The 19,660-nt window shown below is 44.5% G+C and overlaps 1 protein-coding gene across 1 annotated transcript in view; it reads left to right on the top strand.

The window, feature by feature from the left end:
- The window catches only part of LOC120999185 (peptidase M20 domain-containing protein 2-like), a 132,908-nt gene that overhangs the window by 74,812 nt on the left and 38,436 nt on the right, over window positions 1-19,660 (top strand). The window lies entirely within an intron of this gene.

Genomic DNA, 19,660 nt, shown 5'->3' on the forward strand with positions numbered 1-19,660 from the left:
ACCAAACTGAAATATAACACAAGAAACAAATATAAATATCACAAATCCTTAATACAGTATATAATAAATAGTCAACGATACATATTAAAATCGTAATGACAGGCAGAGAAGAGATAATAAAAGACTAAGGCCTGTTTCACACGGGCGTTGCGGAAAAATGTGCGGGTGCGTTGCGGGAACACCCGCGATTTTTCCGCACGAGTGCAAAACATTGTAATGCGTTTTGCACTCGCGTGAGAAAAATCGTGCGTGTTTGGTACCCAAACCCGAACTTCTTCACAGAAGTTCGGGCTTGGGATCGGTGTTCTGTGGATTGTATTATTTTCCCTTATAACATGGTTATAAGGGAAAATAATAGCATTCTGAATACAGAATGCATAGTAAAATAGCACTGGAGGGTTAAAAAAAATAAATAAAAAATTTAACTCACCTTAATCCACTTGCTCGCGTAGCCCGTGATTTGATCCATTGTATACTGCTTGTTTATACGTGTGCATTGTGAGTATAATAAAACCGTTTTTACTCCGACTTGCATGACGGTACTTCACTATTGGATGCAATTTTGGTGTTCCATAGAAGCCTGGAAAGGAGAGGAGGAGAGGTTTTGACTGGCCTGTTTGCTTCCCCATGCTTGTGAATATCTTGCTGGCTTCGATTGTGGATTCTCTGTGATTCCAGAGGTAGCGCGGTCCTATCCAAAGAAACGGCATCTCCTTGTGTCTACTTTGTTGAAGGACCTGTGGTGAGCATTAATTATAGTTCAAGGACCTGTGATGACGTCACTCCGGTCATCACATGGTACGTCACATGATCTTTTACCATGGTGAATCACCATCGTAAAAGATCATGTGACGTACCATGTGATGACCGGAGTGACGTCAACACAGGTCCTTGAACTATAAATAATGCTCACCACAGGTCCTTCAACAAAGTAGACACAAGGAGATGCCGGGCTACGCGAGCAAGTGGATTAAGGTGAGTTAAATTATTATTATTTTTTTTTTAACCCCTCCAGTGCTATTTTACTTTGCATTCTGTATTCAGAATGCTATTATTTTCCCGTATAACCATGTTATAAGGGGAAATAATAATGATCGGGTCTCCATCCTGATCGTCTCCTAGCAACTGTGCGTGAAAACCGCACCGCATCCGCACTTGCTTGCGGATGCTTGCGATTTTCACGCAACCCCATTCACTTCTATGGGGCCTGCGTTGCGTGAAAAACGCAGAATATAGAACATGCTGCGATTTTCACGCAACGCACAAGTGATACGTGAAAATCACCGCTCATGTGAACAGCCCCATAGAAATGAATGGGTCGGTATTCAGTGCGGGTGCAATGCGTTCACCTCCCGCATCGCATCCGCGCGGAATACTCGCTCGTGTGAAAGGGGCCTAATGGTGGTTACACTAACCTGATATTATTTAACCCCCATACACACATTCCCTACATACCCTGCCAGTGGCGATGTACCATATAGATTCACTAGAAAGCCATAGTTGCACAGTACAAATAAAGGTATAATACAGGACAAAGAAGGGGAACAAGTGCAAGGTTAGATACCGACCATTCATCCTTGCTTTTGGGGTGAATTTGCCGTCTGATACAACCAGTTTTGGGGTGTGTTTATCTCATATATAAAAGTACGTCCATTCATCCTTGCTTTTGGGTTGAAAGTGCAATCTGATACAACCAGTTTTGGGGTGTGTTTATTTCATATAAAAAGTATATAGCGTGTAACAGAGCAGGTTCTGTAGACATCTGTGTGGAATCAGCTGATGACAGTGTAAAAGGAGGGCACTTCTTCTTGACACGAACATTTACCTGTAAGGCTGAGTTCACACTTGAGTTATTTGGTCAGTTTTGGCCCAGTGATTGCCCAAATACAGGTGAAAAAATTTGAATATCGTGCAAAAGTTCATTTATTTCAGTAATGCAACTTAAAATTAGAATATTGTGAAAAGGTTCAATATTCTAGACTAAAAGTGCCATACTCTAGTCAGCTAATTAATCCATACCCCCTGAGCATAAGGTACCTGAGATTGTGACTTTGAGGTTTTCATAAGCTGTAAGCCATAATCATCCAAATTATAACAAATAAAGGCTTGAAATATCTCGCTTTGCATGTGTAACACCCCAGAGTTGTGTTACTAAACTCTTCTACCCCGCTACAATCTCTTAAGAGCTTTTACATTGTCATCTAATGTAATTTTACATCATATCCTCACAAATGTGCATTGTAAGCCTTGCTAAATGTATATTGTTGTCATTCTTCATGTTCACCAGTAGGTGGCAGCAATGTTCTGGCAGGGACTTAAGTCAGTTTAGTGTTCCTAGACTGGAATAGTTCCCTCTGTTAGCGGAGTGGGTTGCTCCCATATCCTGCCTCATGGGGAGAGAAGAAAGTTAGAAGTCAGTGTAACCCACCCCCTGCTAGGGGTAAGGTGTGAGTGTTAGGAGCTCCTAGATATAGGGATCCAAGACAGGATCTTGTCTCAGCTGAGACATTGATCATCATCCACAGCCTGAGCCCTTCAGCCTCAGCTGGAAGAAGCAAGCAGACAACTCCAGTTCCAGGAAGAAGCATACCCTGTGAAGATAGCTGTGAGTCAAAGTCCAGAGACCCAGGAGAAGCCATATTCCTCCTCAGCTAGTCAGTCCCCAGACAGCATAAGATAGAAAGCGCAGAAGCCAAATTCCTGCCACAGTTTAGAGCTAACAACCAGACGTCCTTTCCTGCAAAGCTCCAGGAACATGATAGAGCAGAAGATATATTCCTGCCACACATTGCCAATACCTGCTGGGATCAAAGACTAATGCTGTATCTTGCTTGGATGAAAGCTACAAACAGTAAAGACAAGTTTGAACTTTATTCAAGGTCTGGATCTCAATTACTGCTGCAAATTCCTCTATTACTCCTACTAGCACCACACTCAATTTATTGCAAGTGAGCCAAGATCCAGGAATCCAGCCGTACTCTGGTAGGAGACAACGTTGACACAATTACTACTACCATACAGAGACATTACACTACTCTGGCATTCCTAACCTGGGGCGTGAGTTACAACACCTTGAAGGGCCCTGTGTTAGTACCCTGCGCATGCTGCAATTGGCGTCACAAACAAAATTATAAACTCTCACCTACATCTGACCCAGCCATTGCATAATTTGGCGTCAGAGTGCATACCCCGGTCCAGCTCACCACACATGTAATGAGTCTATCTCATGCACTAGTTTCACCTTTTAAGTTACTGAAATAAATGAACTTTGCACGATATTCTAATTTTTTGAGTTTCACCTGTGAGTGAAGTGTTCAGTGATTCTAAGAGTGACGCCTGTCATCTGCGTGTCATACGGACTCACATTATTATTTAACTACTACAGCAGAATTAACCTGATTCACCGCAAATAAATTATGATTGAATCAAATCTTTTGGGGAAATTCGTCGAACCATCCGAAATAAATTTTTGAGAAACTCGCTCATCTCTACTTGTGATGTCACAATTTTTCACCTGTCAGAAACACAGCTGTGGTGTCAAAGCAGTTCACAGTACCTACTGAAAACCCACTTGTGATGTCATAGCAGTTTACATCATGTTAATATACAGTACTTTTTATGAAACAGAAGCTGGTAGCCCTTAACCTATAGAAGAGAAGATTTTGGCACACAGAAATATCTTTGCGATTATGTATCATTTATTGATTGAGCATCATCATTTTCGACTCATGATCCAGACACTTCATGCATTATCATAGCCACTTTTAGTAAAAATATCAGTGTACCTGCCTGAAACCTACTCGTGATGTCTCAGCATGCTATTTGAAGAACATTTGTAATGTCATATCAGCATACAGTACCTCATGGAAACACACCGCTGCCTTTCATTCTAACATTCTAGTGATATCGCAGTAGCTTATCCCGGGGTAGACATGCAATGAGCCGGACCGTGGGTGCAGTTACACGTACGCCAAATTATGCAGTGGGTCAGGAAATGTACATAATAGTCTATGGTTTGTTCGTGATGCCAATTGCAGCGTGCGCAGGGTACCAACACCGGGCCCTTTAAGGTGTTGTAACTCACGTACCAGGTTAGGAATGCCAGAGTGGTGTAATGTCTCTGTATGGTAGCAGTAATAGTGTCAACAGTGTCTCCTACCTGGGTACGGCTGGACTCCTGGATCCTGGCTCATTTGCAATAAAATGAGTGTGTTGCTAGTAGGAGTAATTGAGGGATTTGCAGCATTAATTGAGATCCAGACTTAGAATAAAGTTCAAACTTGTCTTTACTATATGCAGCTTTCATCCAAGTGAGATATAGCAATAGTCTTGGGTCCCAGCAGATATTGGCAATGTGTGGCAGGGATCTGTCTTCTGCTTCTATCATGTGCCTGGAGCTCTTTGCAGGATAAGGCGTCTGCTTGTGGCTCTGTAATGTGGCAGGAATTTATATCGTCTGCGCTTACTATCTTCTGCTATCTTGAGGACTGACTAGCTGAGGAGGAATTTGGCTTCTCCTGGTCTCTGGACGTTACTCACAGTTGTGCTCACAGGGTATGCTTCTTCCTGGAATACTGGAGGTGGCTGCTTGCTTTCACCGGCTGAGGCTACAAGGCTCAGGCTGGGAATGATGATCAATTGTCTCAGCCGAGACAAGATCCTGGCTTTGGATCCCTAGAACTGGGAGCTCCTACACACACAGCCTTCCCCTAGCAGGGGTGGCTGGCACACTAACTCTAACTTCCTTCCCCACCCATGAGGCAGGATGTGGGAACATTCCACACCTCCTCACCGAGGGGGTTGCTAAACTGGAATGAATTATTCCAGCTCAGAAATACTAAACTGTAGCTAAGTCTCTGCTAAACATTGCTGCCACCTGCTGGTGCACATAGAAATTACAGCAATAGTCATGTAACAGGGCTTATAATGCACATTTGTGAGAATAATAAATAAAATCACATTAGATGACCGTATAAATACACTTAAGAGATTGTAGAGGGGTAAAAGAGTTTCGCAACATAACTCTGGGATGTTACAGACACTACAAAATTTTACAGGCTGCTTGATTTCATCTGCTAATATAATGCTCATACATGGCTGTTTAAAAAGTGTGTCACCACTGTTTTAATCCAAAAATAAATAAAAAATTCTCAAGAATGAGTCACTTGTAACCAGTATTGTTTATGATAAAATATTCTATAAAAACAGGAATAATCCACTGAGCATAGCTAATTCCCATTATAGAAAGCACCTTGACTCGCATTTCGCTTCTGCTTCTTCAGATTGCCTTCTTACCAGTATACCTTGGTGAGTGTCTGAATATTGGGTTAGGTTTACTTACTCTATTGTATGCATAGCACCTTAACCTGATTGTGAGCAAGCGCCAATTGTTACAAAGCCCTTTCATGAGCAAGAATGCACGTTGGAAACAGGGAAATCTGTCCCATGAAGAGCTCAGATCCCAGATACTGGAGGGAGTGATCGGCGACCAACTGGCAGTGTCCCCTGATCATGTGATCACCATGAAAACGAATCATAGTGATCACATTGCAGGTACTGTATTTTTTTTTTAAATGAATTATCTTTATTAATATATCAAAACAAATTACAATAAACAAAAGAATTAAGTAAATACTCCCCCTCTTCAATATATTTTCCCCTTATCCCAATTCCCTGTACCAGCCCCCCTCCCCCCACCCCGAACCTGTGATGCGTCCAAAAAATAAATAAATAAATAAATAAATAAGATAATAATAAATTCATAAATAAAGTTTTAGAAATGATCACAACCAGTCAAATCTTCCAACTGCCCCATATCTTGATCCACTTCTCATCCGCATCTCTCTGCCTATACAAGATTTGCTCGTAGTTTTTTACCTTGTTAACTAGGTTTATCCATGTATTTAGTTCTGGAGTATGTCGAGCAAACGAGGTCCGAGGTTTTTTTGATACTTATGGCTACTTATTTTGGAAAACTCATTAAGCAAAAACACTTGTGGTTCAAAGGGTATTCGTATTTTAAGTTTATAAGTGACGAAATTATTAATACTATTCCAGTATTTTATAAGTTCTGGGCAGGTCCAGATCATATGGAGATAGTCCGCACCTGAGGTATCACATCTAGGGCACTTAGATGTATCTCTTAGCCCACATTTATTCAACCATGTAGGGGTGACATATAGTCTATGGCAAATATTAAAATGTACTAGAACATGATTAAAGTTCTGGGATAGTGAACCTAAATTCGCAAAAATATTCCCCCATCCTTCTAATTGTATATTCGGACAATCCAATTCCCAGGCTCTTTGTCCTGGTGACTGTGTATCACTAAACCGTGCCTTAACTAATAGTTTATATATATTTGAAACCTTCATTCTAAACGGTGTCCTCCCTATCCAATCATTCAAAAAGGATGAACTATCTATATCCAACACCAGTTTATCGTCCAAGCTAAATAATGCTGAACGCAGTTGAAAGTACCTAAACCATGAAAGGTTTTCTACATTATGTGATAGCTCTGTAAATGACTTAATCTCTCTATTCTTAACTACTTGTGAGATATACAAAATTCTATTCTTTTGCCAATATGTGTCCGCTGCAATACCATCTAACGTCTGTAAGTGTACATTATGCGAAAGAGGCGTGAATGTGAGTGAACCCTTTACCTTCAGCCATGTTCTAGTAGTAGCCCACACTTTTAAAAGTAGTTTTATAGTCTCTCTGTAACCCCGCTCATGGCTCCTAAGTAGCTCAGATTCCAGAAGGGTAAATATATTATTATGAACATGACTCCCTACTAGCCTCCCTAGAAGTGCAGTATTTTTTGATTCATAGCACATCAATAGCTGGGCAGCAATAAAGTACCCTTTAAGATAGGGGAGGTTTAAACCCCCACACTCCAGTGGTTTATATAGATATTCGAGTTTTATTCGAACTCGTTTTCTTCCCTACACTAAATCATTAATTATTCTTTCCATGAGTTTAAAATATTTGTCTTCTATCCAGGTAGCTGTATTCCTGAGCACATAAAGGAATTGTGATAGTATCACCATTTTAACCAGTGAAATTCGGTCAGCTCTAGATAGGGGAAATCTCAGCCAGATCCCTATTTTAGCTCTAGTTTTCATTATTAGGGGGATCAGATTAAGTTGTACAAAATTTTCAACCCTGGGCGATATAATCAAGCCCAAGTATTAAAAAGTGTCAACAATGTCCAATTGGGTCACGAGAGCCTCTTTCTGAGGTAACGGGTCTATTGGCATCAAACTGGTCTTAGACCAGTTTATAAGCAGACCAGAGACCTCACCAAATGATTTAACCATTTGAATAGTTCTAGGAAGAATTGTTTCCGTGTGGTCTATAAAAAAAAGAACTTCATCCGCATATAAAGAGATACGGTCTTGCGCTCCTAGTGTTCCAAATCCTTTAACCTGATCATCCTGCTTGATTGCCAAAGCTAAAGGTTCAATATAAATATCGAATAACAGTGGGGATAGTGGGCAGCCCTGCCGCGTACCTCCATTTAAATCAAAACTAGTGGTCAGGATCCCATTAAGACTCCGTTTTGCCGTGGGAGATCTATACATTAATTTAAGGATATTTCTAAATCTTTCCCCAAAGCCCATCCTTGTCAGAACCCTCCAGAGGAAGCGCCACTCCACCCTGTCAAAGGCCTTAGAGGCATCCAGTGACAGGATGGAGCGGGTAGTCCCCCCAGGGGCCTGTATGTTGGCAAAGAGCCGATGCAGATTGTGATGCATACCCTTGTTTGGAATAAAGCCATTCTGATCTGGATGGACAATGGAGGAAATAACCCTAGAGAGCCTTGTGGCAAAAATCCTTGCAAGGAGCTTTACATCTGCATTAAGCAGTGAGATTGGTCTATACGATTCCAGATCTGCAGGATCCTTGCCTTTTTTTGGAATTAATGTTATTACGGCTTCCATCATTGGATCTGGCAGTTTCCCATCCTCCACCGATTCAGCAAAGACCCCCAACAGTCTAGGGAGAATAAACTCCTTGTATTTACTATAGAATTCGTATGGGAGTCCATCTGAACCGGGGGTGGAATTGGCCGAACTTAATTTAATTGCCCCCTCAAGTTCCTGCATTGAGAACTCTACCTCAAGTGCTTTCTTTTGCGCGCCAGTAATAGTTGGGAAAACAATGCCATCAAGATAAGAATCCACCATTTCATCTGTAATCTTGGATTGAGCTTTATAAAGATCTAAAAAGTAGTCCACAAAAGCTTTCTCTACAGGACCCTGTCCACTAACCGTCCTACCATTGGCCAGTCGGACATTATCTATATATTTTTTAGATTCTTGACTCGAGATCACTCTGGACAGAAGTTTACCAGGTCGCCCTGACTCTGTAAAATATTTTTGCCCTTTAAAAAATAAACTTTGTTGGGCCTTGTCCAGCAAGAAATTAGAGTATGCTTGTGTGGTCCTTTGCATACTTTCCCTATTCTCCTCCGTCTTATTTGTATAGAAGGATTGTGTCGCCAGAGATGCTAGTTCTTCTAAGTTTTTCTGTTTTTTCCCGTACTCCTTTCTGAGGTTCGCGATATTACTGACCATCATTCCCCTCATATAGGCCTTAAAGGTGTCCCATACCACCTGGATTTTGCTGAGCCATAGTTATCCCAGAATCGGTTGATTTTATTCAGAATTATTTCATGTCCCTTTATTACTGATAACCAATAAGGGTTTAATCTAAATGGGGGTCTCTGTATGTATCTTTCCTGAATCAAACATAGTTCAAGGAGTAGCGGCAAGTGGTCCGAGAATGACCTTGTTTCATACTTTATTCGCTTTAGGCTACTTTCACACTTGCGGCAGGACGGATCCGACATGCTGTTCACCATGTCGGATCCGTCCTGCGGCTGTTTCGCCGTGCCCCCGGGCCGCCGCTCCGTCCCCATTGACTATAATGGGGACGGGGGCGGTGCTCCGGCGCAGCACGGCGGTGCACGGAGAAAGCCGCCGGACTAAAAAACCTGACATGCAGTAATTTTAGTCCGGCGGCCTTAAGCCGTGCACCGCCGTGCTGCGCCGGAGCTCCGCCCCCGTCCCCATTATAGTCAATGGGGACAGAGCGGCGGCCCGGGGGCACGGCGAAACAGCCGCAGGACGGATCCGACATGGTGAACAGCATGTCGGATCCGTCCTGCCGCAAGTGTGAAAGTACCCTTACCAGTCTCACATATTTTCTATTTATCAGGGCAAGGTCTATTCTGGACATAGATTTACCTGCTTTACTAATACATGGAAAGGCCCTTTTCCCCTGTCCTAGGTATCCCCAAACATCTTCGAACCCAGTCTCAGAGCAAAACCGTGCCAAGGGTGCAGGGGAGGGCTGGCAGCCTTAGTCCTGGGGGGCAAATCCAGTCAAGTGGCCCATTTTTAGCCCCGCCCATTATTAAAAGCCCCTCCTACATTTAATAGGCCACTCCCAACACACACTGTACAGCTGACATTCTATAGTTGCGGCCTGTCTCTACACATCATACGAAGAGGGGAGGACCTGTCCTGGCTGCACTGCCTGCTTATATAACAAGCTACAGCCAGGAAGCTCCTCCGCTCTCCTCCCTCCCCTGATCCTGCTTAAGGCTTGTGGTCCCCCCCCCACCATCTGCCACCCGCCCGTGGCCTGCTGCCCCCTTTCGTCATCCTCACCCAGCTCTGAATCATCCTTCTGCAAATGGCAGGGGGAGGAGTCGAAGCATCTCCTCTCCTACATAGCGCCCCCTACCTCTTACATCAAGTGATGTCACCTTTGTTGTAGACGTTCTCTTTCCTCATCTTCTCCATTCAGACCAGACCGCCATGATGATTTTTCAGCCATCTCCCGTCTCTGCAGAGATTGAGAAACAGACATTAGTTTCCTGCCACCCCCAATACTATACTGCAGAAACAGTCCCCCTGGAAATACTACTACCACACAGATAGTGCCCCCAATACTGTACCCGCTATGCCCCCAATACTATACTGCAGAAACAGTCCCCCTGGAAATACTACTACCACACAGATAGTGCCCCCTTAAACAATTATTGGCACACAGTGCTCTAAAAAATAACTGCGCCCAGACACTAATAGTATAAAGATAATGTCCCCCAAAAATAATAGTGCTAAGCTGATACTGTGCTAGGGTGCCCCCAAAGTAACAGTGCCCCCCAAAATCCCACCAATAGAAATAATTCTCTGCCAGAGCACACTTAGTAGTAATAATGCCCCTATAGTGCCCTAGTAATCATGTTCCTCATAGCCCCCCAGTAGTAGTAAAGCTCCCCATAATACCCCCTAGTAGTAATAATTTTCCCTATAATATGACAGTACATGAAATACCCCCGCTTAGTGCCCGCAGTTGAGCTAATGTCCCCATAATGTATGCCAGTATAAAATACCCCTATATAGTGCCCCAGTAAATGCACTCATACTGCTCCTCTCCCCCTTCCCCATAGTGTCCCCCATAATATGCCAGTAAAAAAATGCCCCTTAGTACCCCCAGCAGATGCCCCTATAGTGCTCCTCTCCCCCACAATGTGCCAGTAAAAAAATTCCCCTTCTTAGTGCCACCATATGCCCCAATAGTGCTCCACTCCCCCATAGTGCCCCCAAATAATGCCCCATAGTGCCTGCCATAATGTGCCAGTAAAAAATGCCCCCTTAGTGCTACCAAATGCCATAGTGCCCCCCATAATGTTCCAATACAAAAGGCCCCTTTAGAGCCCCCACTTCCCCATAGTGCCCCCAAATAATGCCCCTATAGTAACCCCAGATGCCCCATAGTGCTGCTCTCCCCTATAGTGCCCCCCAGAATGTGCCAATAATTTTAAAAAAAAAGCCCCTTTAGAGCCCCTAGATACCCCCATAGTGCTCCTCTCCCCCATGGTGCCCCCCCCCATAATGTGCCAGCAAGAAATGCCCCCATAGTGCCAGCTCCCCCCCATAGTACAAGCCCCCCATAGTGCCAGGCCCCCCATAGTGGCAGCCCCCCCATAGTGCCACTTCGCCCATAGTGCCAGCCCCCTTATAGTGCCAGCTCCCCCATAGTGCCAGCCCCCCCCGTAGTGCCAGCCCCCCCCCATAGTGCCAGCTCCCCCTATAGTGCAAGCCCCCCCATAGTGCCAGCTCCTACCCCATAGTGCCAGCCCCCCCATAGTGCCAGCCCCCTTATAGTGCCAGCCCCCCCATAGAGTGAGCCCCCCCAATAGTGTCAGACCCCCAATAGTGTCAGCCCCCCCCCCATAGTGCCAGCTCCCCCTATAGTTCCAGCCCCCCCATAGTGCCAGCTCCCCCATAGTTCCAGCCCCCTCTATACTAGTGCCAGCTCCCCCTATAGTGCCCCCCCATAGTGCTAGCTCCCCCAAAGTGCCAGATTCCCCCCCATAGTGCCAAATCCCCCCATAGTGCCAGATCCCCCCCATAGTGCCAGATCCCCCCCATAGTGCCAGCCCCCCTATAGTGCCAGCCCCCCCATAGTGCCAGCTCCTCCCCCATAGTGCCAGCCCCCCATAGTGTCAGCCCCCCCATAGTGCCAGCTCCCCCTATAGTGCTGGCCCCCCATAGTGCCAGCCCCCATAGTGCCAGCCCCCCCATAGTTCCAGCTCCCCCGTAGTTCCAGCCCCCCCTATAGTGCCAGCTCCCCCTATAGTGCCCGGCCCCCCCATAGTGCTAGCTCCCCCAAAGTGCCAGATCCCCCCCATAGTGCCAGATCCCCCCCATAGTGCCAGCCCCCCTTATAGTGACAGACCCCCCCCCATAGTGCCAGATCCCCCCCCCCCCCCAATAGTGCCAGCCCCCTGCAAAGAAGAAAAAAAAAACAACACTAATACTTACCTCCATCAGCAGCGATGCAGCCTCTTCTGGCCTGTGTCCCTGCTGTGTGCTGCCCGGATCAGGCGTCGCAATGATAATGACGTCATTGCTCTGCCTGAGCCGGCCTCTGATAGGCTGCAGGCATTAGTGCCTGCGGCCTATCAGAAGAACAGGGGAGGGACACGCCTCTCCCTCCCCTGCCCCACAGCACACATCACGGCCGCAATGACATCCAGGGCCGCGCCGCCTGTGGTGATGATCGGCGGTGCGGCCCTGAAGAATTAAAAAAAAAAAAAAAAAAATTTTTTTTTTAAAGACGCGCGGCCCAGTGGCCGTTTATTTCGGGCGGCCTGGGGGGCAATTGCCTCCCTGCCCCCCGGCCCAGCCCGCCCCTGCAAGGGTGACCCCTGAACAGGGTTATCTCTCTTGCTACTCGTAGAAACCCTATCCAATACAGGATTAATGACACAGTTGAAATCGCCAATAATCAATGTTGGACACTCTGGCCATTTATCCATGAATGATAGCAAAGAATTGAGGACTGAAAAAGAGAATGGCGGTGGAATATAGACAAAAGCCAAGATACATGTCTTCCCCATCAGCCTGCAGTATAGGAAGATAAATCTCCCTTGCTGGTCGACAGAGGATGCCTCGCACACAAAATCAATCATTCTATGTATAAAAACAGTAACACCTCTGGAGTAGCTGGAAAAAGTGGAATGATACGTGTGCGCAGCCCATCCCCTGCCGACCACCCTGGAGGTCTCCCCAGTAAGATGCGTTTCCAACAAACACACTATTGCTGGGAGATGGATCCGTGTCAGATCAAAGACCGCTTGTCTCTTTCCTCTATCCCCCAAACCATGTACATTCCAAGCGAGAATTCTAATAGACATTATAAAAAGCAGTTAGGTGGGGTAGAGGAAGAGGAAAGAAAAAAAAAAAAAAAAGGACGCATCACAGCCCAGATCCCACCCACCATACAAATAATCCACCACATATTGTAGCAGATTTCTCTCCTGTGACCATCCCTCCCACACTGCCCCCTGCTCGGCACCTCCCGACTAAATAACGGAGAAAAAATATATTGCGGGTATAAAAAAAAAAACTCTAGTAGTTATTGTTCCCCACAAGTCCTAGAACAACTGAGTCACATATCATTGCGTTCAAGCCAATCCGCGGCTTTGTCAGGAGTATCAAAAAATAGGATTGTGTCCTTAAAAATAATCCGAAGTTTTGCTGGAAACATAAGGGAGTATTTAATATCCCTTTCTATTAGCTTCTTTTTAACCATCATAAATGAGCGTCTCTTTTCTTGGATGTCTTTTGAAAAATCAGGAAAAAAGGCCAATCTATTTCCGTTATATACAACTGGTGAGCATTCCCTCGCCCTTCTCAGTAGCATATCTCTGTCCCTAGTAGTCAATAATTTAACAAGAAATGTCCGAGGTTGTCTCCCAGGGATTGGTTTGCCACCTGGGACCCGATGAACTCTTTCTATCATAAATAGTGGAGAAAACGGATCCCTCCCAAAGTTCTCAAGGATTAACGTCTGTATAAATTGAATTGAATTCTTATCTTCGGCACCCTCTGGGACCCCCAGAATTCTCACGTTATATCTTCGCGATCTATCTTCAAGATCCACCACCTTTTTCTTCAGAAGATTAAATTCTACCTTCAGAGTGGAGATTTCAGAGTTAGTTTTTTGGGATTCATTCTGTTAAAGAAGTATTTCGTCACCAGCCTGCCAGCCAATGATCGTGGCTGACAGGCTGGCGATTTTCAAAAAATCAAATCACAAGCCAGATAACATATTATATTTGTAAATATGATGTGTTAAATGGCTTGTCTGGAACCAACCGACGAAAAGGACCAGCAGAGGAGCAGACATCAGAGTGAGTAGCCACCAAACACTACACTTAGCCCCAGATCACCCCCCATCACCCCAATTAACCCCTTGATCACCCCTTGATCGCCCCTGTCAATCACCTAGTGAAAGGAAAAAAGTGATCAGTGTAAACTGTCACTTTTTTTTTCCACTGGTATTGACTGATAGCTTTTAGGATAGTTTAGGCCCCTTGGTTAGGTAGTTTAGCATCAGTTAGCGCCCAGCCCACCGCACCGCAGTCACTGATTCGCTGATTAGCGTATCGCTAATCAGCATTTGTACTTTTATAGTATCTGTAAGTGATCAAAACTGATCACAGTCAGATCTATAATTGTATTAGTGTCACCTTAGCTCGCCCTCCACCCAAAACGCAGTGTTTGCCCGATCAGGCCTGATCGGTCGCCCACACATGCGTTCACCCACACCCGCCCCGCCGCAGTGACAAAAAATATATATTTTCTTGATCACTGCACAATCACTTTCCAAGCGCTGCAGCGATAAAAAAAATCAGTTTTGATATTTTTTATCAATCGCAGCGGCCTCCAGTACTTCGCTAGCCTCCCCTTTGTAAGACAGGCTTGCTTTTTTTCTTGGGTAGTCTCAGGGAATACCCCTAAATTTAGTAGTCCAAATGTCAAACAGAGGGTATTCTTCTGAAGAGGCCTACAGGATTCTGACCCAGTCGGATGAGGAATGGGAACCCTCATCTGACGAATCTAGCGGGTCAGAATATGAACCTGTAGAAAGCAGTGGCAGTCTGACCCAAAGTTCGGACGAGGAGGTTGAGGTCCCTGATAGCACCAGGCGTACCCGGCCCCGTGTCGCTAGACCACAGGTTGCGCAGGATCCGCTTCAAGAGCAGCAGAGTGGGGCTGGCGCTGTCGGATCACGTAGTGAGGCATACACCAGCAGCGCAGCCCTCCCTAGACCTAGTACCAGCACTGCCGTACAACATGGTGAAGTGGCGAGCACCAGAAGGGCAGTTGAAGCTGGTACGGTGGCACGTGCAGTAGTTACCCCGTCGCAGCCACCGCACAGACAGGCCCGTAGACCCCCTAGAGTCCCTGAGGTGCTGGCAAATCCTGATTGGCAGTCCCCAACTTCAGCCGCACCATTAGTTCCCCCTTTCACCGCCCAGTCTGGAGTTCAGGTTGAGACAGCTCAGATCGGTTCGGCCCTGGGATTTTTTGAGCTGTTCTTGACTGCGGAGCTCTTGGACTTAGTCGTGGCAGAAACAAATCGGTATGCCACTCAATTTATAGCCGCCAACCCGGGAAGCTTTTATGCCCAGCCTTTCCGGTGGAAACCAGTCCAAGTTTCTGAAATTAAAATTTTTCTGGGCCTTCTCCTCAACATGGGTCTAACCAAAAAGCATGAATTGTGGTCATATTGGTCCACGAACCCGATTCATCACATGCCCATGTTCTCTGCTGCTATGTCCAGGGCACGATTTGAGGCCATCCTGCGTTTCCTGCACTTTAGCGACAACACCACCTCCCATCCCAGAGGCCACCCAGCTTTTGACCGGCTCCACAAAATTTGGCCACTCATAGACCACTTCAACCAGAAATTTGCAGATTTGTATACCTTAGAGCAAAACATCTGCGTAGAAGAGTCCCTAATACATTTTCCCGGGCGCCATGGCTTCAAACAATACATCCCAAGCAAGCGCGCCCGGTATGGGGTCAAATTGTATAAGCTCTGTGAAAGGGCCACAGGCTATACCCACAAATTTCGGATCTATGAGGGAAAAGATCAGACCCTGGAGCCGGTCGGTTGCCCTGACTACCTGGGGAGCAGTGGGAAGACAGTCTGGGACTTGGTGTCACCCTTATTTGGCAAGGGGTACCATCTTTATGTGGACAATTTCTACACAAGTGTGCCCCTCTTCAGGCATTTGTTCCTAGAACACATTGGCTGCTGTGGCACCGCGCGAACTAGTCGCGTGGGCTTCCCCCAATGGCTTTTTACCACCCGTCTTGCAAGGGGGGAGAGGGCTGCCTTGTGTAACAAAGAACTGCTTGCGGTGAAATGGAGAGACAAGCGTGACGTTTACATGCTCTCCTCCATTCATGCGACACGACAATACAAATTGAGCGAGCAACCCGTGTCATTGAAAAGCCCCTCTGTGTCCACGACTTTAATTTGCTCATGGGAGGGGTGGACTTCAATGACTAGATGTTGTCTCCGTATTTAGTTTCCCGACGCACCAGACGCTGGTATAAGAAGGTGTCTGTATATTTAATTCAATTGGCTGCATATAATAGTTTTGTTCTCTACAGTAAGGCTGGGAGAACACGATCCTTCCTCAAATTTCAGGAAGAGATCATCGAGAACCTCCTCTATCCAGAAGGTTCCGTGGCCCCATCCACCAGTGTAGTTAGCCGTCTACACGAGCAACATTTCCCCAGTGTCGTTGCCGGTACCTCAACCCAACCGTCACCCCGAAAAAGATGTCGTGTCTGTAGCAGGAGTGGAATAAGGCGTGACACCCGCTATTTCTGTCCTGACTGCCCTGACCACCCTGCCCTATGCTTTGGAGAGTGTTTCCGGAAGTACCACACACAGGTACACTTAGCATAGGGATTGCATCTCACAGGACAGGTACACAGGGCTATTAGGGCCCTTTCTCTCACAGCTGCTGCAAACCTCTCCTTTCACCTGGGATAAAGTGCATAATGTACTTCGCCACATCTTTGGGCGATTTGCGCTTTGCACATTGTCCCATGGGGAAGGAGAGGTTTGTCCTATAAAAGGTAAAAAAAAAAAAACACCAGTAAGCAAAAAAGTTAACTTTCAGTTCGAAAAGTTATTATAAAGTTAATAAAATTTATTGCGTTGCGGCCTGGTTTTTTCTTTTTTGTTTTGTTTTTTTACCTTCCAGGTGGACCAACCGATCGACTAGCTGCAGCACTGATGTGCATTCTGACAGAAGCATTGCGCTGCTGTCAGATTACACACAAGTCGGTGTATGCGGCGCTGCAAGACAAGATTTCTCCTCTGCAGAGGCATATGAGCTGAGGCATATGAGCTGAGGAGACATTTGACCAAAGTTGGCATTTGACCAAGATATTTATCTCACCCAGCATGGGTATATGTAAAATGACACCCCAAAACACATTGCCCAACTTCTCTTGAGTACGGCAATACCACATGTGTGACACTTTTTTGCAGCCTAGGTGGGCAAAGGGGCCCACATTCCAAAGAGCACCTTTCGGATTTCACCGGCCATTTTTTTACAGATTTTGATTTCAAACTACTTTGCACGCATTTGGGCCCTAAAATGCCAGGGCAGTATAACTACCCCACAAGTGACCCCATTTTGGAAAGAAGACACCCTAAGGTATTTTGTGATGGGCATAGTGAGTTCATGAAAGTTTTTATTTTTTGTCACAAGTTAGTGGAATATGAGACTTTGTAAGAAAAAAAAAAAAAATAAAATCATCATTTTCCGCTAACTTGTGTCATTTTACATATACCCATGCTGGGTGAGATAAATATCTTGGTCAAATGCCAACTTTGTATAAAAAAAAAAATGGGAAAAGTTGTCTTTTGCCAAGATATTTCTCTCACCCAGCATGGGTATATGTAAAATGACACCCCAAAACACATTGCCCAACTTCTCCTGAGTACGGCAATACCACATGTGTGACACTTTTTTGCAGCCTAGGTGGGCAAAGGGGCCCACATTCCAAAGAGCACCTTTCAGATTTCACCGGCCATTTTTTACAGATTTTGATTTCAAACTACTTTGCACGCATTTGGGCCCCTAAAATGCCAGGGCAGTATAACTACCCCACAAGTGACCCCATTTTGGAAAGAAGACACCCCAAGGTATTTTGTGATGGGCATAGTGAGTTCATGGAAGTTTTTATTTTTTGTCACAAGTTAGTGGAATATGAGACTTTGTAAGAAAAAAATAAAAAATAAAAAATCATCATTTTCTGCTAACTTGTGACAAAAAATAAAAAGTTCTATGAACTCACTATGCCCATCAGCGAATACCTTAGGGTGTCTACTTTCCGAAATGGGGTCATTTGTGGGGTGTTTGTACTGTCTGGCCATTGTAGAACCTCAGGAAACATGACAGGTGCTCAGAAAGTCAGAGCTGCTTCAAAAAGCGGAAATTCACATTTTTGTACCATAGTTTGTAAACGCTATAACTTTTACCCAAACCATTTTTTTTTTTACCCAAACATTTTTTTTTATCAAAGACATGTACACCAATAAATTTAGAGAAAAATTTATATATGGATGTCGTTTTTTTTGCAAAATTTTACAACTGAAAGTGAAAAATGTCATTTTTTTGCAAAAAAAATCTTTAAACTTCGATTAATAACAAAAAAAAAAAAAATGTCAGCAGCAATGAAATACCACCAAATGAAAGCTCTATTAGTGAGAAGAAAAGGAGGTAAAATTCATTTGGGTGGTAAGTTGCATGACTGAGCAATAAACGGTGAAAGTAATGTAGTGCAGAAGTGTAAAAAGTGGCCTGGTCATTAAGGGTGTTTAAGCTATGGGGGCTGAGGTGGTTAAGTAACTGGCCATGCAGCTCTATAGTGTAGTGGTTTATATTCTTGGCCGTAATGTAGAAGGTTGTGAGTTCGAATCCCACCAGAAACTTTTCAAAAAGTTTTTAGCCATAATATATTTACATATATTATTATATATTTAGATTATATAATATATGTAAATATATGTAAATATATTATGGCTAAAACATCAGTAGTAGTTTCACATATTATGCATTCATATATATCAGAAGTATGATTTTATCTATATACAGTACAGACCAAAAGTTTGGACACACCTTCTCATTCAAAGAGTTTTCTTTATATTCATGACTATGAAGGCATCAAAACTATGAATTAACACATGTGGAATTATATACATAACAAACAAGTGTGAAACAACTGAAAATATGTCATATTCTAGGTTCTTCAAAGTAGCCACCTTTTGCTTTGATTACTGCTTTGCACACTCTTGGCATTCTCTTGATGAGCTTCAAGAGCTAGTCCCCTGAAATGGTCTTCCTACAGTCTTGAAGGAGTTCCCAGAGATGCTTAGCACTTGTTGGCCCTTTTGCCTTCACTCTGCGGTCCAGCTCACCCCAAACCATCTGGATTGGGTTCAGGTCCGGTGACTGTGGAGGCCAGGTCATCTGGCGCAGCACCCCTTCACTCTCCTTCATGGTCAAATAGCCCTTACTTTCAAAGTTTTCCCAATTTTTCGGCTGACTGACTGACCTTCATTTCTTAAAGTAATGATGGCCACTCGTTTTTCTTTACTTAGCTGCTTTTTTCTTGCCATAATACAAATTCTAACAGTCTATTCAGTAGGACAATCAGCTGTGTATCCACCTGACTTCCCCTCAACGCAACTGATGGTCCAAACCCCATTTATAAGCAAGAAATCCCACTTATTAAACCTGACAGGGCACACCTGTGAAGTGAAAACCATTTCAGGGGACTACCTCTTGAAGCTCATCAAGAGAATGCCAAGAGTGTGCAAAGCAGTAATCAAAGCAAAATGTGGCTAATTTGAAGAACCTAGAATATGACATATTTTCAGTTGTTTCACACTTGTTTGTTATGTATATAATTCCACATGTGTTAATTCATAGTTTTGATGCCTTCAGTGTGAATCTACAATTTTCATAGTCATGAAAATAAAGAAAACTCTTTGAATGAGGTGTGTCCAAACTTTTGGTCTGTACTGTATATATATATATATATATACACACTCACCTAAAGAATTATTAGGAACACCATACTAATATGGTGTTGGACCCCCTTTTGCCTTCAGAACTGCCTTAATTCTACGTGGCATTGATTCAACAAGGTACTGATAGCATTCTTTAGAAATGTTGACCCATATTGATAGGATAGCATCTTGCAGTTGATGGAGATTTGAGGGATGCACATCCAGGGCACGAAGCTCCCGTTCCACC

Source organism: Bufo bufo, chromosome 4 (assembly GCF_905171765.1).
Source record: "Bufo bufo chromosome 4, aBufBuf1.1, whole genome shotgun sequence".
In the NCBI taxonomy this organism is placed as follows: domain Eukaryota; kingdom Metazoa; phylum Chordata; class Amphibia; order Anura; family Bufonidae; genus Bufo; species Bufo bufo.